At 46.2% G+C, this 21,618-nt stretch overlaps 1 protein-coding gene across 2 annotated transcripts in view; it reads right to left on the bottom strand.

Annotated features, from left to right (window-relative positions):
* GABRG3 (gamma-aminobutyric acid type A receptor subunit gamma3) overlaps nt 1–21,618 on the bottom strand; it is a gene marked incomplete at both ends in the record, with an annotated part of 582,744 nt that overhangs the window by 554,193 nt on the left and 6,933 nt on the right. The window lies entirely within an intron of this gene.

Genomic DNA, 21,618 nt, shown 5'->3' with positions numbered 1-21,618 from the left:
GTGCATGGAAGCTGAGTGAAACCAACACGTGCTGGGATCCAGGAGGCTCTTGTTTCGTTGTTGGTGTTGGACCGTTTGGTGGCATTGGAGTTGAACCCAGGGGCGTAAAGACAAATGTGTGTAGAAGAACAATTTTATTACTATAAAAATTATGAAAGTTTATTTACAGAATAGGAAGTTAGGATTTTATATTATGAAATCTTACAAAAAGGTCTCTGTGTCCTAAGTAAGTTATCTGTGGATTTGTTGTGGTTGCTTTTCAGCGATGGGGACAATGCCTTGCCTGTGGTGGGAGAGTGCTCCACCAGTGAGCTGCGACCCGGCTCCCCAGTAAGTGAGCTTGTTCAGAGTACTCTGGCCACAGTGGGAGGGCATAAGGATGAGCTGTGTCATCACCAGGCTAGTGTGACCTCCTCTACGTGTGAGGTTCAAGAATCACACAGACTAGCCAAGCACTGCAAACGTTTGACGTGAACCAGAAACGTAGATCTAAGTAGTAAAGTGATGTAGGCTAACGTAAAAGACTTGGAAAAAAATATATTGATACACAGAGATGGTGGTTGAAGCCAAAAAAGTTGGTGTCAATCTCAAATGAAAGGTTATATAAAAAGAAGACGTCAAAAATAATTTACTGAAGGAACAGGAAACTCGATGATGGGAAGGAGAAGTAGAAGGGGAGGAACAGATATTTCATTGACACTGAGGGGTAATTTGCTAATATTAAGAAATTGCCAAGGGTCTACACAATGCCCCAAAGAGAAAGAACATTTTTTAATGAAGTAAGAGAGTTGGAGAACTCACGCATAAATACTGTGGCCAGAGTTTAAAGCAAGAATCTCAGTGCCTAAGTAGCTCTGAATTAAGGACGGACTGAATCTTAGGATGATGGAATGGAAAACAGAATGGAGAACCAGCTCTTTAAAGCCAAGGGGGTCCTGCATTTATGGCAAGGAATTTGGGACACGGGCATTTATTAAATAGAGAGGAACAGAGATGAGAAGGGGAAGGAGGATAAAACGGGTGAAAGTAAACTTCAAGGACTTCAAAGGAGAAAACTCGGCAGCGAGTGAGAACATCGGTGGCCCAATTATTCGAGGTCCTGGGGCTCACCGACCCTGGTTAACCCAATTCTGCCATCCTCCAGGATCTAGACAGACAACATCCCGAATCTTCTCCTACATTCAGGAAGAGCTGGGGATATTATTTTTACCACAACTCCCTTGGTTTTTCTAGTTTAAGAGGAAACTTAATGCATTTCTTATTTACTAATTAGCCAGCTGCCTGTTCTGCTTGATGAAGCTGGAACCCTCTTCATCTTCGTGGTCTAGGTGTCCCATGATGGTGATTCTCCTTTCAGGTGAAGGCATGAATGGAGGCGTTCCAAGATCCCTAGGCAGGTGTGTCCCTGGGGCAGGGAGGAACATGGTTCTCGGTTCTAGGTCCCTGACATAGAGCCGAGGTGTCCACCATATCCGCCTGGGCTCACACGTCGTCTGAGCACACCGTGTACCAAGCCCCGCCACCCTGCCGAGACGATAAGAAGTTAGCAAAGGAATGAAGGTCCCCATCCCAAGAGTGCCCCTGTGCCTAGGGAGATGCTGAGATCACGTGTGTGTGGTCACAGCGGCACATCCCGGTCTTCCGGGCTGCCTTTTCTAATCTGGCTTCAGCGTTAGGATGGTGATACTGTTTTGGACACTGGGCTTCAACACAAGGCCTGTCTCAACCATGAGACTTTGCAATGGCCTTTCACGTGAGAACTGTCTTCACTTTAAGACCTCACTAGCATTCGTGGGCATTCACCACCTAGTGATTGTCTTACTAGCAAGTTGAATCAAGTCCAAAGGAAACAAATACATATTAGAAGTTGAAAAATGTTGTCAATCTTCCCCTTCTTCTCCAAAGTTTATCCTCTGTCTGGTTACAGCTTCTGCTTACATATGTGAACTGACACGCAGGTGCAATTGTCCTTACTTATCCACTGAATATTGTTTTCCAGACCCATATCCCCAGAAACATCAAAATTTTTGGAAACTGCGGTCTTCTCTTTAACACTGAATACTGCCAGCTGGTCATAGTGGCACATGCTTATAATCAAGACGATCTCAGGTTCACGGCCAGCCTCTGCAAATTAGTAAGGCCCTCCTCGGCTAGTGAAACTTTGCTTCAAAATAAAAAACAGAAATAAGGCTAGGGTGTGACTCAGAGGTAGAATGCCTTTGTGTTCAATCCCTAGTAAAACATGCGCGTGTACACACACGTGCATGTGCACACACACACACACAAAGTATACTATCCTTATAGAACTTACACAGACTCTTCTGTATTCTTTAAACCATTTCTGGATGACTTATAATGCCTAATAAAATGTAAACACTGTGTAAATAGTTTTACACTCTATTGTTTAAGAAATAACGGCAAGAAAAATCTGTCTGTACATATTCATTTCGGGGATACTTTTTTCAAATAGTTTCCATCCTTGATTGGTTGACTCTACAAATGGGGGCCGTCAGGTGGAGATGGTCAGTGATATGGAGCCACATATGTGTGCATTAGAGCATGAGAGTTTCACATCTTCACGAACTATTTGATAAAACACAGACACCTCGGTAGAACTCCATCCCTCTCTGTTTACAGAAGCAGCTTAGTGAGGGGACCTTGGGACACCACTGGAGGAAGCCTGATTGGACGCCGGGGACGAGGCCCGGGGCTGCCTCCCGCGGGTACCGTCCGCCATCAGTGTCCACGGCGCTGAAGGGCGAGCTCTGCACATGGCGTCACGGGGAGCCCCACGGCAGAGTCTGGGCCCCCCAACTGGCTCTGCCCCCGTCCCCCTTCCTGTTTGCTCTGGGGGGTCCCTGCCATGGGCCACATGTGCTGAGACTTTCTCTGAGCCAGCCTGCCACTGTTCTGTGATAAGGCCGACTGAACCCGCCAACTCTCCGCTGAGCTTCACTGCGGAGCGCGGCAGCAGCTGGTACACCAGCCCCGGGCCAGCGACGAGCAGGAGCCTCCTGCCCACTCGTTGCCCCCTTTGCCTTCCTCTCTGTCTAAAACACGTGTGCCTCTTGGAAGGGGGGCAGTAGGAAGTGGTCAGGGGAGGAGGAAGGAAAGAAGGAACGAGGGAGGGAAAAGCAAAGCCAGCCAGCCGGCCATCAGCACAGTGTTTAGGCAGGCAATATGTGGATTCAGCTAAAGAGCAGATTCATTAGCTTTATTTACACACAGACCTGCCAACTTCTAGCAGGGCAGAATCCAGGTCACTGTACACCGAAGTTCACTCTCCACTGAATCTGCGTGATTGTCGCTCAAAAGATTCCCATCCCCTTCTATATTTGAAAGAACAACTATCCGTCCTATTTTTGGAATGAAAGTTAAGGACATGTGCTCATTCTTTGATGAGAAACACTGATTGGAGTGAGCACTCAAATGCTCAGGATATGAGGCTATTCGGAGATAGTAGCTAGCCAGGCACAATGGCGCACACCTCCAACACCAGTATGTGGGAGGCTGAGAAAGGAGGATCACAGGTTTGAGGCCGGTACTGGTAACTTAGCCAGATCCGGTTTCAATCTCCAGGAATAAACACACACACACACACACACACACACACACAAACACACACACACACACACACACACACCATATACTGTAACATTTCTCTATATTAAATGTCCAGAATAGACAAATTCATAGTGATAAAGATAGATTATGGTCACCAGAGGGAACTGGAAGACGAGGGGTGACTGGTAAGGAGTAGATGGCTTCCTTTGGGGGTTATAAAAACATTTTGGAAACCAAGCCAGGTATAATCCCAGCATTGGGAGGCTGAAACAGGAGGATCGCAGGAGGTTTAATACCAGTCTCATCAAGTTAGTGAGACCCTGTTTCAAACTAAAACCTAAAGAGCTGGGAGTGTGGTTTGAATGTAGAACTCCCTGGGTTCAAACCCAGTACCAAAAAATGTTCTGGAAATTAGGTAGCAGTGATGGCTTTATAGCTTACAAATACACCAAAACATCAGTGAATTGTACACTTTAAAATGGTGTGTTTCACCAGGCGTGGTGGCGCATGCTAGTAATCCCCGCGCTTGGGAGGCGGAGACAGGAGGATCGCACAGGTTTGACGCCAGCCTCACCTGGCTTAAGAGACCCTGTTTCCAAAAAAAAATACAAAATAGGTCTGGGAGTGTATCCCAGAGGTAGAAGGCCCCTGGGTTCCATCCCCAGTACCACTAAATTAATTAATTAATTAATTAATAGTTGTTTGATGGCATATGAATTAAAGTTCAATTTTTATAAAAGGAATTAAATCATGGTTTTTATCTATTTGGGTTCATCTGCAACCTTCCAGAATAACAGTATACACTAATGTTAAGTGTCTAGTAACTATGTCCTAAGGAATTTTATTAGGTTGATAGACATATTTTAAACACTGATTCTAGATGTAGTTTTCTGTTATTTTAATGTACTTAAAATCTCATTACTTAGCTGAGTTACTTTTTATCAATTAATTAATTAACTTACTTATTATTTTTGCAGTGCTGGGAATTGAACCTACAACCCCACATGTGCTAGGCAAGTGAGCTACAGCCCTAGCCCCAACGAGTGGCACCGCGCCGTCTGTAACAGGGACCGCGACATGCTTCGCCACGGCTTGGACTGCTCTCCAGAAGGAAGAGCGGAACAGCAGGTACAATGACTGGATATACTTCTTTCCAAGATCTTGGACGAAGGTATGTCTAGATAAAGCCTTCAGGCACCGGATGAGGAGCTGAGAGCTCTTCAAGAGAACAAATAACATCATCCCTTTCACCAGTGACCGTGCCGTCACACCCAAGCTTCTCATCAGAACTGGGAACCCGCTGGCAAGTCCCAGGGTGGACCTTCCCATTCCCTGCTGGTAAAAGTATAAAGCAGGGCGACTTTCAAGGAGCGTCTCTTGACTTTAGCCAACTAGTTCCACTGCTCCAATCCAAATTGGAGAAAGCTGCCATGGCAGACTGGCAACAGTCTACCATCAGAGGCAGGGTCTACCTGATCGAAGTCACTGCTGTAGCTTGCTTTGCCCATGAATAACAGAACTGACACGGCATGACTTCTGAACAAATCATTCTGATCTCGTCTGAGACTGGTCACACAGACACAGAGGCCCCAAGCACCTCGCAGTGGCCCAAATGGGTCCATGAGGCCACCTAGCACCACCCAGCCCAGCCTGGCCACCACCTGACCACAACAGGGCAGGCGCGCCCATCCTGGCTGCCCGGATTGCCCTGTGGGCAAGGCACTCCATTCCCGAGGAGCTTACTCTACACTAGATAACCAATACAAGTATCAAATGTGGATCAAAAATGTCTACACTGCCAGGCATGGTGGCACACGCTCGTAATCCCCGTGCTTGGGAGGCTGAGACAGGAGGATCGCGCTGGTTCGGAGCCACCTGCGCTGGTTTAAGAGACCCTGTTTCCACATAAAAAAGTTAAAAAATAGGTCTGGGAGTGTAGCCCATGGGAGTGTAGCCCGGAGGTAGAAGGGCTTCCAGGAACCCCAGTACCACCAAAAAAAAAAAAAAAAAAATTTCTACGTTGGTGTTATCATAATGGAATTTAAAAACCAAACACATATCCAACATCAGGAAAATATGAACAATCAAACTACAGTTTTAGAAATATTTCATGACATTTGAATACCAATGATACAATGTTATGTGGAAGGGGGGAACACAAAATTCTGTAATCTCATTCTAGTTAAAAAAAAGTAACAGGAGCTTACAAAAAATGAGTCAGAATATTCACATGCGATAGCTTCTAGGCGAAGTCATAAGTTGTTTTATTATCTAATTTTTATAGTATTCTATGCATCCACATATGTTTTTCAAGTACAATATTTCTTTTGTTTTCTTTTTCTTGACGTTATTTTGGTACCGGGGTTTAAATCTGGGGCATTCTACTTCTGAGCCATGCTTCCGGCCATTTTTTCTTTTGAAACAAGGTCTTGCTGAGTTGCTGAGGGTTTCACTAAGTTGCTGGCTCTCACCTTGAACCTGTGATTCTCCTGTCTCAGCCTCCCAAGTGCTGGGGTTACAGGCATGAGCAAACTTGCCTGGCTAGTATAGTATTTTTTAATAAAAAATGCCTAAAGAAAAGTATTAAATATTACACTCAAAGCAAATTACCTAATTTTATTATTGCTTTTTGTTTTAATTGTTTTACTGATGTCTAGCAAGTACACATCATAGTGAGGTTCGATGCTAAGTTACTGCTCATTGCACTCGAACATGCCATTCTCCTGTCGCACCCTTCGAGTTCTGGATGGCGACAGGAGGGGAGCGGGGACATGTACAAGTTAGTTGAGGAAGGAACTGAGGAAGTAGCGATTTTGAAACATCATGATTACAATCTGTGTGTGTGTGTGGTGCTGGGGTGGAACCCAGGGGCTTCCTACCACCTCCCCGGCCCCACGGGAGCTTCTCCGTCATCTGAAGTCCTGTGGATCCCAGTTACTCCCGGGCTTCCGCGTGTCAAGGGAAACATACGGCCCTCACTTCCTGGGGCCCGCTAATCTCACTCAATCCTATTCCCCGGGTGCGCCTACTGTCCTGCACATGACATCATTGTTCCTTATTTCCGGGGAGAAGGATACCCATCATTTGCGATCCATCATCTGAGGATGGGCACCGAGGCTGGTTCCACCATTTGGCTCTTAGGAGTTGTGCTGCCAGCACCCATTTATCTTCTTTAAAAGGGGGCGCACAAAGCCTGTCGTGAGGGTGACGTGACAGCGTGACCGTGCACGAGACTGTTTCCACACGAGTGCGGCTTTCTGCAGCTCACACCCGAAACCTGGTCTCTTTGGGAACTCCGCCAAACTGTTACGCACTCACTCGATGTGCCTGAAAATCTTATGCTAAGTAAGAAAAATCAATCACAAAAATCTCCATAGTCGATGACTCCATGTTTTTAAGAAGTCCAAAATAAGCTAACGTAAAGAGGCAGAAATGAGGCTACTGGTCCAGAGGGCACGTAGAGGTGGAAGGATGGCCACGACTGTGAGTTGAGAACACTGCTCCCTGGAGGTGACAGGCGCGCCCTAAACTAAGTCATGGCTGCAAAACCCGGCCAGGGTGCCGATGCCACCGAAACATCAGCCCCACCGGATGCCTTTTATGGCGTAGAAATTACATTTTGATGAAGCTGTAAAAGAAAAGCAAAATTTCTCCAGACACACAAGCGTTGAAATAAATCTAAATAAGTTAAGATATATATCATATTTATATGCACTAATTATATAATTACCTGTATATAACTGCATTATTTCAATATTCATTACCTTTTTAAGGACACACACACACACCTATTTGTGTGTTTTTGAGATATACATATCTAGATAGAGAGATCCTTAAAAAGGCAATGGCTATTGAAAACAAGACGTGACGTGGGGGTCATGGATACGTCCACGGGACACAAAGGAGCACCACCACAGAGAGGCTGGGGCCAGGGATGGAACAGGCTCCTGCGGTCGTTCACACTGCGTGTGAGATGGCACGGTACTGCCCAAAGGCAAACTCGGATAGATGAGTGGTGCACACGGTCAATTTTTAAGACAGTCACTAAAACAGAAAAATTAGGACTTAATGCTAATTTTGAAAACACAGGAGATAGAACCCACACAAAGAGAAGAAAGAAAATGACAAAGAGACAGGACCAGCAGAGAACAAATAAAAAGGTCGGAGGTTGAGATCTCACTGCATCGGTATGCACAGTGAATGTAAATGGCCGAGACTCTACAGGCAGACTGATAAATTAGATTAAATAAAATGCACCACTCGCCCAAGTGGTGTCCACCAGAAACACACTGAGAACACAGACAGAAAGCGGAAGGCCGGGACAGTCCCCAACAACCTATTGACCGCCGGTCAGAGCAGAGCAGAATGGCCGCAATAGCGTAAAAACGGAGATTTCAGAGCAAAGACTGGCACTTAAACATACGGCATAAAGCCCACGATGTATTGTTATTCTGTTTAAATAGACATTACTTTTCTAAGATATACACATAAACATATAATTGAAGTATATATACATATATACATACTCATATATCTATACACATAGACAGGTGATTACCAGATACAAAGACAGTCATTGGATGATAATAAAGATTACTCAGGAGGGCATTAAAGTTCTAAATGCATTTACCCTTAGCACCAATGTTTAAAAATTAATGATTTTGCTGGGCATGGTGGCACACCTTGTAATCCCCACGCTTGGGAGGTGGAGACAGGAGGATCGCACAGGTTCAAAGCCAGCCGCGCTGACTTAAGAGACCCTATTTCCAAATTAAAATGTATAAAAATAGGTCTGGGAGTGTAGCCTGGAGGTAGAAGGGCTTCCAGGAACCCCAGCACCACCAATAAATAAAGAAATAAGAAAGAAAGAAAGAAAGAAAGAAAGAAAGAAAGAAAGAAAGAAAGAAAGAAAGATTGATTTAAACACCCGATAAAACTAAAGAAAACTGGAGCCACAGTATTGACAGAAATTTAAGTGTCCCACTCTCAAAAATTGATACAAGTAGACTCAAATCAGGAAAGAGACTTTAACAAAAGTGTGAGCCAACCTCACCTGACTGGTCTAATTGTGGAACATTCCACTTAAAGACAGCTCCACACACATTCTCCTCGCGTGCACACCAAGACAGACAAGCATCCCGGGCCACAGTCTCAATAAATTCCAAAGAATGGAAGCTATTCAAACCATGTGTCCTCTGACCAGAGTATAATTAAATTAGAAATCAAAACGAGAGAAATATCTGGAATAACCTCAAATATTTATAAAATGAATACCACACATCTAACTAGTCTAATGAGCCAAAGAAGAAGGAAATAAGGAAAGAAAAGGTGCTTTGAGAGAATGCAAGGAAAACAGCAGAAAAACATTGAAAATCTGTGGAGTGCTGATAAAAACTTCAGGACATTAAAAGCACTAACCATTAAGATTAGAAAAGAAAGCCTCAAATTAATGATTTCCTCTTCCGCCTTAAGAAATCAGAGCCAATTAAACCCAACGTGGCCAGGGGTGGTGGCGCCAGCCCCTAATACCAGGACTTGAGAGACTCGGCCGGGAGGATAACAGGTTCAAGGGCGGCCTCAGGGACTTAGGTAGAGTCCCAGCAATCCCGGGAGACTGCTTCAAAACAAAAAATAAAAAGCGCTGGGGGTCTAGCTCAGAGGTAGAGCATCAAGGCTCAATCCCCAGTATCGCAAAAATAAGGATACATAAGTAAACGCAAAGTCAGCAGAAGACCGGTAATATCGTTTGAAGTGGAAATTGAATTAGAGAAAAAAATTATACATATTCTGATTTGTTTAGTCTTCCCGTCTGTATCCTAAAAGTCAGTCTCAACCGGGCGTGGTGGCGCACGCTCCTAATCCCTGGACTTGGGAGGCTGAGACAAGAGGATCCAAGGTTTGCGGCCAGCCTCGCTGCTGAGCGAGGCGCTCAGCTACGTAGACCCTGCTTCAAAATAAAGAGAAAAACAGGGCTGGGGGTGTAGCTCGGAGGTAGAATGCCCCTGGGTTCCGTCCCTGTGTCTGTCTGTCTGTCTGTCTCTGTTTATTAGTGATGAAGTACAATGGGCTTACTTGTGGTCTATCCATACATGAAATAACAGTGGCTCTCCATCCCCTCCCTCCTCCCGTTCCCGTCTTCCTCCCTAATGCTCTCCCGCTACTCTGATGTTGTCTTTTACTTTTTTCCACCTATGAAAGGGAATGTGGGTGGCTTGTCTTTCCATCTGGCTTACTTCTCTTAACATGATGCTCTCACGTCCCTCAACTCTCCTGCACACGGCTTCGCTTGTTCTTCTTGGAGCTTAGTAATACCCACCGTGTCTACACACCACATCTCAATCCTCTCGTCCACTGACAGGCGCCTACCACAAGCCATCCAGGCAGCTCGGGCACTGCGCCAGGTCTGTGAACAGCGGGATAAAATTCCCCTCCCGAATCCCTGCAGACCATAATATTCTACCAAACTATCATGCTTGCATCGACACTGTAATTAGAACTACCACCCAGCGCGTACGGCATAGTAATGCCTTCTAAAAGGATCTGGAGTGTCCTGTGGATACGCGTGTAAATTCAGACAGATGGAACACAGACAGCTAAACAGAAATCTCAGTGCACAGGGAGCTGGCCGAGGGCCCTCCACCTCTCCTGAGCCAGCCCAGGCAGGAGGGTCGGGAAGAGCTCGGGAAGGCTCCTGACACTCAGCTCAGCAAAGGCCCGCTGTGCTCACCTGCGCCTCCTGCGGCAGGGCATGGACCCAGGCTAACTATCACTCAGAGCCAGAAAACATCAAGGGCCTTCTCTCTTGGAGCCCGCTGCTGACTAGGGGGAAAGACCTTTATCTGAGTGTGGAACCTTCCTCACCCAAAACCTCTCTAATCCACATGAGCTACTTAATGGAATGAACATAAACAACAGCCCATCGGCAATTCTAGGAACTGCACTGCACAGTCAAAGCAAGCCCAATCCCTTGATTGACTCGGGGGTATGTGAATAGAGCGATATACCTATATAAGCAACAGTGAATTACTTATACAATGAAACCTCCTTATACATTTCCTGCAAGAAAAAATAATATCCTAACATGAATTATTAATAAACTCAACTGCTAGATGAGCTCTAACTCAGCTTTGCCCTACAGAGGGCTCAGCCTGGAGAAAAGTACCGTGGAAAAACCCTAAAAGCTGGGAGGTATGGAGGATCCTGGCCCCTCCCGGTGGGAATGCAGGAACCGAGGCCACCTAGCAGAGTGTGGAGCAGAGGTCTTCACCCGGCGGCCCCTGGATGCCTAATTAGTCCCTCAGAGAGATGACAGGTATAATTTCTCCACAAAATTCCTTCTCCACCCCCCTCATGCATTCAAATTAACTTTGTGGGAGAATCAGTTAGCTAACTACAGTAATCGCTCTTACTTCCAGCACAGCCATTAAGTCTGTCTGTCTCCTCTCCTCCTACATCTGTTCTGAGAGGGGAGTGAATACATCTGAATTATTTTCTGGGTCTACAGTAATTGCTAGAATGTATTGACTCACTGGTCCTGTGTCTGTATGGTAGGCTGTGGACCAGCTGGGCTTCGCCACATCTACAGCCGCCCGGGTCTCCTGATGTACACAGACAGAGGAAAGGTGAGCCGGACTCGAGTTAGTCACCGGGTTGTCCGACAGTCAGTGGCCAGCCTGGGACAGCCGGACTGTGCAGGGTCGGCACGTGGTGGACAGAGGTGCCCCAAAGTACCCGGGGTCCTGCCTCCAGCTCCCTCCAGACACAGGTACACCTCCACTTCAACGTGTGTCTGTCCTTCACTTCCTAGGAGTGAACTGCTGTTCTTTCTCTCCCCTCTCTCCCCCAGTCCCTACCACCCTATTTCCCTTCTTCTCTCGTCTTAAATCTTTTTGGTGCTGAGATTCAGTCCTGTGGCCTCTCACACACACTAGAAAAGAGCCCTCCACTGAGCTCTGCCCCCAAACCCTGCTCTTGTTCTTAAAATATAAAAGTGATAAGGGAACGGAATCGTGGTGTGCATCCATTATCAGTCACGACCCTCAGTAATGCACCCGATTCTTTGGACAGCCCTTCCTTCACACATCTCACAATCCCCTCAAATACAGCGTCCAACACAAGTCCCAGCACCCTGTGGCCAGTCACCAGGAGCCCTTCATGCAGCGCGGGGAGGGCTCAGCAATTCCTCACGGGAAGGGCTCAGCAAGGCGGTGGCTTCCTCGGGGAAGGGCTCAGCAGAACAGAGGCTTCCTCAAGGGCGCAGCAGAGCAAAGGCTTCCTTGGGGAAGGGCTCAGCAGGGCAGGGCTTCCTCCTTGTTCCGCTGGCTCACCCAGTCCGGCCCAGGGGTCGGTCACCTGCAGCACTGCCTGAAGTCTCTATGTATGGCCCACTGGGAGCGCCTCTGGCCTCACCATTTTGCAATAAACTACATCAAAGAGCTGAATAAAAATAACTTTGAGAATCATACCCCATTCATATGTAGAATCCAAAACCTTGATCTCATAGAGAGAATGGTGGCTACTGGAGGCTGGGGAGTGCGGAGGGGTGTCAACAGGCACTGGGTACAGTTAGAGAGCGAGCAGGCACAGGGGCTGGCACACGCTTAGAGTCCCAGGACTCGGGAGCCTGAGACAGAAGGACACCACGTTCAAGTACGGAGCCAACAGCTTACTGAGACCTCCTTTCAAAATACAAAAGAATAAAAATAAGAGCTGGGGGGTGTGGCTCAAAGGTAGAATGCCCCTGAGTTCAATCCCTACTGACAAAACAGAAAATGCTGCAGAGAGAGAGGAGCGCGAGTGCGGCTGCACAGAGGGTAACTGCAGGTGAGCGTGATGAACTGTGTGTTTCAAAGAGCTAGAGGGACTTTGACCATTCCCACCAAAGAAATCATTAATGTTTGAGTAGATAGCTATGGTGGCCCTGACTTGAACACTATAAAATGCATGGGTACCAAAATGTCACTGGTACCCCAAAAATATATACATTTTTATGGGTCAGCCAAAAACGTCACACTTTAAGGACCAGTTATCACTGATTTAAGTTATTTTAAAATATATATTTTGAGCTGGGCGTGGTGGCGCACGCTTGTAATCCCCACGCTTGGGAGGCAGAGACAGGAGGATCACACAGGTTCAAAGCCAGCCGTGCTGGCTTAAGAGACCCTGTTTCCAAATAAAAATATATTTAAAAAAATAGATCTAGGAGTGTAGCCTGGAGGTAGAAGGGCTTCCAGGAACCCCAGTACCACATATATATATATGCAACAACATTCCCTCCTGACCTCCTGGGGGTCATGGCCCCACTAGGTGGCCATTTCCTCCTCCTCCTCCTCTCCCAGGGATGGAGCTGCCTTGCCGCGCTTCCCTGAATGTGTGCCTGGGTGCCCTGTCCAGCCCTGGCAGCCTGAGGAAAGAAGCCCTGAGAGCGCCCCTCCGCGTGGCACCTCCACCCTAGGAGAAGCCTCGGTCCCGTCCTCTGTCCTTGTCACGGTGAGAGCACACCGCAGGTCCTCACCGGCGCACCCAGATCCTGCCTGCATGGAAACCTCATTCCACATCCAGTTGGTCTACACTGGGAGAGTACCCTTGAGAAAAGCCTAGGCAAGAGGTTCATCTGTGCAAACAGAGAAGGAGAAGAGGAAGAGGAAGAAAAAGGAGGAGAAGGAGAAGGAAGAGGAAGAGAAAGGAGGAGAAGGAGAAGAAGGAGAAGGAGGAGGGGGGAGGAGGAGGAGGAGGTGGTGGTGGTAGTAGTAGTAGAGGAAGAAGGAGGAGGAGGAGGAGGGAGCAGCGGCAGCACGGAGCCCTCTATCCAAGGACACAGCCACACGAAGATCAAACAAAACTGCCTGCCCGCCTCTGCGTTGCTCACATTCCCCCACAGCTTGGGCCATTCACCTTTAAAAGCCAATGCGTAATTTTTCATTTTCCCCCAACCTGATGTATTCAGCATAGACACCCTAGATAACAGGGCAGGTATTTGTACTCTCTAATCATCTGTGTTCAAGAAAGTGGTTCTAATTTCTTGAAATCCTGAAGGGAAAGAAGTCCGCACCTGTCGTTTGCCTTCCTTTCCACACTTCTACCAAAGGCCGATTCCCCATCTGCCTTTCCCAGTTCACATGATGAGATCTTTTCCCAAGACAAATGACACCTTGCTTAACCCTAAGCCAGAGAAGGACGAGGCTTCAGTGTTGCTTAAAAAGATGGATGGCAAAAGGAGAGGAGCGGAAACAGGCACATCCATCATCTAGAAGTTAGCTGAGGAAGGAGAATAGCTAAGGAAGTAGTCCGCAATTCTGAAACATAATGATTGCAGTGTGTGTGTGTGTGTGTGTGTGTGTGTGTGTGTGGCACTGGGAGTGAAACCCAAGGACTTTTCTACCTCCAGGCTATACTCCCAGACCTGTTATATACTTTATTTGAAAACAGGGTGTCACTAAGTTGCTGAGAGCCTCACTAAGTAGCTGAGGCTGGCTTCGAACCTGTGCAATCCTCCTGACTCAGCCTCCCAAGTGTGGGAATTACAAGTGTGCACCACCACACACGCTTTTTAATTTGAAAACCAGTCAGAGGATTCACAGAGATATGCACTGCTTCGGTACAACACAAGTGAGTCCAGGCAATTCCACCTACTCGCTGTTCAGGACAACAGCGCAGGGACATTTAATGTGTTCCCTGATGTTGGTCTTGGGCCGCCGTTGGGAGTCAGCAGCACGTCGAGTGGGTGCGTAACAGTTCGGATGTGGGGGTGAAGTTCCTGAAGAGACCAGGTTTCGGGTGTGAGCTGCAGAAAGCCACACTCGTGTGGAAACAGTCTCGTGCACGGTTACACTGTCACGTCACCCTCACAACAGGCTTTGTGTGCCCCCTTTTAAAGAAGATAAATGGGTGCTGGCAGCACAACTCCTAAGAGCCAAATGGTGGAACCAGCCTCGGTGCCCATCCTCAGATGATGGATCGCAAATGATGGGTATCCACACAGTGGCCTTCTCCCCGGAAATAAGGAACAATGATGTCATGTACAGGACAGTAGACGCACCCAGGGAATAGGATTGAGTGAGATTAGCGGGCCCCAGGAAGTGAGGGCCGTACGTTTCCTTTGACACGCGGAAGCCCGGGAGTAACTGGGATCCACAGGACTTCAGATGACGGAGAAGCTCCCGTGGGGCCGGGGAGGTGGTTTAGGGAGGGTTCTGGTGGGGGAGGAATTAATGAAGGAGCCACTTTCCATGGACATGATGCACATGTGAGAACACCAAGGGCAATCTCAGTATGTGCACGAGGAGGGAGGCGTGGCAGGGGGAGGAAGCCCACCACCTGCTGTGTGCATGTCACTACCTCTGTGAGCTTCACTTGATGTGAGACTATAATGCACCCATGAAAGCCTATGAACATTAATGCCAGAAGAAACTTGGGGGAATACCTGACGCTGGCCACTGGGTCAGCGAGGGATAAGACATGCAAAAGGCCTGCTTCTGGAAGATGACAGCAAGGCCCAAGTGCCCGGAGCTCGGAGCAGACATGGGGTAAGGAGCCCAGGCGACGGCAACAGCCGTGGTCCAGGTGAGACAAAAAGGAGGGTCCGCGTCCCCAAAGCACACGGCGTGGGCTTCGCATCTAGATGTGGAGATGCGGAGGCAGACAAGAGCCACGCGAGGGCTGGCCTCTGTGTCCTGTTGGGGATCTGGGCTTCACCCTTGAAGTAAAGTAGAATTTTCAAGGGTTTAAAGAGACTTAATTTATCCAAAGGAGAAGCCTCACAACTACTCCTAAGCACCATTGAAGAGCCTCTTCCCTTTGCTTGAGCAGCACCAGAACACTAGTGTCCTCACACGAGTGGGCGCTCCCCGCTGGCTGTCCCAGGGCCCCGAGCGGGGCTTGGTGCAGACAGAGCGCTCAGACGAGCTGGCTGCCGAGCTGAGGCACGAGGGAGGGATGGGGGGCAAGCAAAGAGACTGAGACCCCATCCAACTAGCAAGAAGCCTAGGCGTAGCGCTTCGCCACCAGCAGCTCAGCAGGCCTCGGTGAGGAAGCGTGGTGTCCACAGCAAATAAAATGAGCTGGATTCAGAAACAAAAAGGTCCTGAGAAAAGGAAGGGAATTCACAGCTCTTCTGAGCCATGAAAGAAATGGCGTCTAATTCAGCATCTTTTATACCAGGAGAGCAGCTCTTAAGCAACTGCTATTCTCTACCTGAACACCCACAAGTCGCTGGATTCTGCCACACAAACACGAGTTAGCACTTCACAGGAAGATGCAGGCTGAGCGTCTAAGAGGTGGCGGCGGGCTTTCAGCAGCCACTCTGCTGCCCCGAGGACCACGGCAACGCACACGGTGGAACGTTAATGTCAGGGGACCACAGAGCAACACTGTTCTTCCTGGTTTTATATATACTTGTGTCTTTTCTTAAATCTCTTCAACTCAGAAAGCACAGAGCTCTTCTCAGATGTGACAATTATTTTTTTAAAGTTTATAGAGAATAACACTCATGGCAATGAGTTCTGAGGATCAGGGGACAGGATGCGTTGGAAGAGCTGCTTTCTTTAAGAAGGAGCGTTCATGTTTCGTGCGTGTGCTGCTTTGTGTGGGAATTCACTCTTCTGGGCACGATGGCAAGACAGTGGTCTGATTTATAGTCTTGCCCCCTAGAGTTTCGGTTACATGTGGTCAAGCACTGTCTGAAGTAGGCAAATCTAGTACAACAAGATATTTTTGAGAGAGAGAGAAAGAGACGGACAGATTACATTCACATGAGTGTCGTTACAGTATACTGTTATACTTAATATATAACTTTTCTACTTATCATTGGTTAATTTCTTACTGTGTCTAATCTGTACATTAAACTCTATCATAGGTACATGCATAGAAGAAAAAATAGTTTCTCGGCCAACATTCTCACTGCTCTAACCCAAAGCAGCTGCCCATGTTACTCAGAGGAAGGACGATTTAGCTGCTCACAGCTTCTTTGAGATTCTGGGTTCAGTTCATCTGAGGCTGGGGTCTTGGACCTCAGGACATGGTGACGGGAAGCAAACAGAGGGAGACAGCAAGGGCTCTGCTCTCATGCCATGTTTTCCGGAAGCAAAGAGTGAGAGGCGGGGAGGGAGGATCTATAATCCCCAGAGCAACATCCCCAGGACCCCTCCTGGGCAACCAAGCCCCACTTCCAACACTGTTGCTTGTTTCTGTGAGAGCTGAGGGGCACACTCTAAATCGAAACCAAGACACATAGTATACATAGGTTTGGTACTACCTGTACTTTCCAGAATCCGTAACAGGTTTTAAGAACATATCCTGTAGACAAGGGAAACCTGCTGGGAAATCTCTAGAAGAATGGGTCTGTTTGTCTACTGCACATGATGGAATCTTGGTGAGCCCCTTCTAGTGTTCTGCTGTGAGGGCACCCTGTTTCTTAACAGGCTTGTCTTGTGTTTTCTCTAAACACTGCAAAAGTGAAGTAATTTTTACTACACAGAGAACTGGGTTGGAAGCCAAGCTCACTCACTCTGTACCCATGCTCAGTGTCCTCTCTCAGAAGAATTTGGTCTTCTTTATGGCTGAGTAAAATTCCATTGTGTACATATCCCATTGTTTTGTAATCCATTCATCTGTTGATGGACATCTTGGCTGGTTTCATAGTTTGGAAATTGTGAACATAGATACACATGCATTAGTTTGGTAGTTTGCTTTACTTTCTTTTGGGTAGATACCCAGAAGTGGTATTGCTGGATCAAATGGTAGATTTGTTCCCATTCTTCTGAGGATCCTCTGTACTGTTTTCCAAAGTGGTTGCACTAATGTGCAATCCCACCAACAATGTCTTAGAGTTCCCACTTCTCCACATCCTCGCCAGCCTCTGTTATTGTTTGTGTTTTGAATGATTGCCATTCTAGTTGGAGTGAGGTGGAATCTCAGGGTAGTTTTGATTTGCATCTCACTGACTTCTAGTGATGTTGAAGATTTTTTCATAATTTAGTGGCCATTTGAATTTCTTCTTTTGTGAAGTATTTATTTAGTTCACTTGCCCATTTTCTGACTGGGTTATTTGTTTTCTAAGCGCTGAGTTTCTGAGTTCTCTGTATATTCCAGATATTAGAGCTCTATCAAAGGGATAGTTGAAAAAACTTTCTCCCAGTCTGCCAGCTCTCTGCTAAGGTTCCTGATAGTTTCCTTTGCTGTACAGAAGCTCCTCAGTTTAATGCAATTCCACATATTGATCTGCCTTTTAGTTTGTGTTTTGAAGGTCTGCCGGGGTCCAGCCCTAGCATGAGTCAGGGTCGGTGAGCGGTAGAGTGAGGACTCAGTGAAGTTCGGCAGAGACACAGCGCGCAGGCTCAGTGGAGGGTGGAGCTGCTCTATTTACTTCTCACTTTTGCTCTCTCTACTTTTGGTTTTGGCAAGCATTTTATACTTTGATTTTTTGCTACATTCTACTCTTACAATTTTTTTCAGAATGAATACACCAGTAAGTATACAAAGAACTAATACATCAAGGCAAGGTGACAGACGGCCAGTTTCTTTTATAAGGGAACATTTCCTCTTACAAGCAACCAAGGAAAAGATCAGACATTTATTATTAACTACTAATAGAATATCATAATAATATCCTATGCTAAGCATTACACTCTGATTGATATATATTACTGTTTTTTAATCAATAGGCACTACTGAGGAGAAGAACGTTTCATACTTTCCCATGTCCCAAGGCTGTGCCTGGGTACCCATCTATCTACCTTTGATTAAATATGCTGGCTTCCCAGAACTCAAGATGGTGGGAACAACTTGTCTTGGCTCTGTTTTAGGTTTATTGTTAATATTTGCTTGGGGAAAGCCTGGGGAGGATCGGTTGCCTTTAAGGCTTGTTCTACTTGTTATTGTCTGAGTCTTTATAGAATTCTTGTTAGATTGGTCATTTGGAAATTTAAGTGCAACCCATACATAAATGTTAAAGGTTCAGGGAGTAAATCTTGAATTATTTTAAACAATTTGGGGCCGTTAATAACACAAGTCTCAAGTACTTTTTGGTAACAAGGCCAATTTCAAAAAATCCCCAAATACCCACACCTAATACTATTCTCCAGAAGGAGATGCTACGCGCCTGTTCCAGGGAATGTCTGCCGTGCAGCATTCCTGCTAAAACGAGCCTTGCTCAGTTTTAGATTGGGAAGAAGGCACGGCAGAGGTCTTTTTGAGAAAGTTTTTACCTGTGTCTATGTTGCGGTGTTGGAGCTATGCCCGCTTCAAGGAGGGAAATGGATGGAGCTGGAGGACATTATGCTAAGTGAGATTAGTCAGTCACAAAAAGTGAGAAATCGGATGCTCTCCCTAATACGCTGAAGCTAGGGTGAAAAAAAGGTCACAGGAGGAGCTCTAGACAAAGGACGAGAAACCACAGATGAGCAAATGAGGAGGCCTGACTGGAGGGGATGGGAGGGGGAGAGGGGAATTCCCTAACGTACATGATGCCCATTCACAAGCGTTCCGCAGCCAATCACTAAGCCAAGCCTGAGGAGGAGGGAGGGAGGGGCGGGGCGGGAACTGGGGAAGGGCTGAGTGAGTGACGTGTGCATGTATGACCCACCACCTCGTACTCCATTAAGATGTAGGACTACAGTGCACCGATAAAAAAATTAAAAAGTAAAAGAAGAGGAATTTGGTGCCAAAGACACTGTTGATGGGGGGCTTTCCTACAGCCTCGCACATGAAAAGCAAAGTACCAACTAGAGTGGCTCCTGTTTCTCTCTGTTCTGAGGTTGAGCACGAGCTGGTGTCTGGCAAGCAGTGAGCAAATCACTAACACTTTCCAGATCATCTCTTCCACGTGAATACATAATCGCTGCACACTCTCCTCACTGTTAGCCTTTTAATACAATTAAAAATTAGAAAAAATGGCCACCGTTGAATTCATGGACCTCGTGCAAGACATACGGTTCAGTGGACAAATGTTTCTGAGTTGGGAGGAGCTGGAATGATTTGTTCTCTTGTTCACTCTACAGAAGAGGGAGAGGAGACACCGAAAGATGAGAGAGATGATCCACGTACCCGGCCCGTACCAGGCCCATCTTAAATTCTCCTCACACCAGCCTCAGTGGTTCTGAAATTCTATCTCGACTGGGACCAGGAAAATTCTTGATCCTGCTACAGGTAAATTGGTGTTCTTGACTTGTAAAAAGAGAGAGCGTATAGCTAAGGTGCTGGGCTCTCCATGAATCAACGCTCCAGGGAGACGGAAAAGCAACCATTGCCTGGGCCTTCTCAAGTGCCCCTAGAACATTCCTCAGATTCCTCAAGATTGGGGCCATAAATCAAATATTAATAAATTTAAAAGAGCTAAACTCGTGAGTATATTCTCAGATCACAATGGAATTAAATCTAGAAGTCAATAATAGAAAGTATGATCATTTCCAAACTCTTAGAAACTAAAATCAGGTGTCTAAATAATTCATAGGTTTACAGAAAAAAAAGTCTCAAAGGAAATTAAAAGGTACCTTGAACTAAATGAAAATATAGCGTATTAAAATTTGCTACACGAAGTTAAAACAGTGCTTAGGGAGCAAATTAGAGCACCAGATGGTTTCATAAGAAAAAATAGTCTCATATCAATAACAAAGTTTTACTTCAAGAAAGAGAAGATAAAACCAAAGCAAGCTCAAGATGGGAAATAATTCTACACTCAGAAAATTGACCACTTAAAAACCAGGGGCCAGATCAGCGTGGTGGCATGCACCTGCACTGCCAGTACCTGGAGGCTGTGACAGGAGGATCAGAGGTTCAAGGCCAGCCTCAGCAAATCAGCAGTGTCCTCAGCAGCTTCACAAGACCCTGAATCAAAGTAAAAAAATAAAATAAAATAGAGCTGGGGGTGTAGCTTGGAGGTAGAATTCCCCTGAGTTCAAACCTCATTACCAAAGACCAAAAAAAAAAAAAAAATGGGAAGGAATGGACCAATTCCTTGAAAAGCACAAACAAGTGTGCAATATAACCAATTTAAAACTGATCATTTGCATCAACCTATATATCATGAAAACAAATTTGTAATGGAAAAAATTCCCAGGAATAAATCTCTTGGGCTAGAAGGTACCACTGGAGAATCCTTTCAAAACATTTGAAGAAATAACACAAACTCTTACACAATCTGCAATCTGTTCAGAAAACAAGGCCAGGAGCCTTCCCAACTCATCTCAGTAAAGCCAGTATTAACTGGAACCAAAACCAGACAAAGATAGTAAAAATTTAAAAATACATAGCAAAGAAAACAAAGTATTAGCAAACTGAATTCAGCAACTCATAAAAACAATTAAAAAATATTACTTGCTATATGTGGTGGTACACACCTGTGACCCCAGTACTGGGGTGCTGACACACCAGTACTGTGTCACACATTTAAGGCAAGCCTCAGCAACGTAGCCAGACCCTACCTGAAAAGAAATAAGAAGATAGGGCTGGCGGGTACAGCTTAGCAGTAGCATGCCTCTGAGTTCAATTTCTGGTACAAAAAAAAAAAAAAAAGGAAAAAAAGAAAATAACAAATCTAGCCAGCTGTGGTAATAGGTGCCTATGACCCCTGGAATTCAGGAGGCTGAGGCAAGACGATCACAAGTTCAAGTCCACGGCCTGAATAAACAGCCCAGTAAGACTGTTTATAAAGAACCACTTCATCACTGTAGCTCGGACGCCGGCGTCAACCACAGACAACTGTGATGGGCCGTGGATCTCAAAGACGCAGAGACCTTTAATTGCACCAATGTAAAGAGTAGGGATGGAGGAAGACCATAGGTTACGTGTGCACCTGTGAATATACACCAGTGTCGACCTGGGTACTCTGTATTGGGAGGGAGGGAGACAGGGAGGGGGCACCAAGAGCGTGTGTGCATGGATGTCACTGTCTACGTGATTTCCATTATTATGTGGGACTATAATGCACCAATAAAAGCATCAAAAATATTTCCCTGATTTAAATATCATACAATATATGTCTGTGTCTAAACTTCATATGGTGCCCCATAAATATGTGTAATTTGTATGTTTTTGCCTCAGTTAAAAATAATTTTATAT

The sequence above is a fragment of the Muscardinus avellanarius genome, assembly GCF_963383645.1.
Source record: "Muscardinus avellanarius genome assembly, chromosome: 3".
Taxonomy (NCBI): Eukaryota; Metazoa; Chordata; class Mammalia; order Rodentia; family Gliridae; genus Muscardinus; species Muscardinus avellanarius.
Note: the sequence above shows the minus strand (reverse complement) of the source record. Positions and strands in the feature narration are given on the sequence as shown.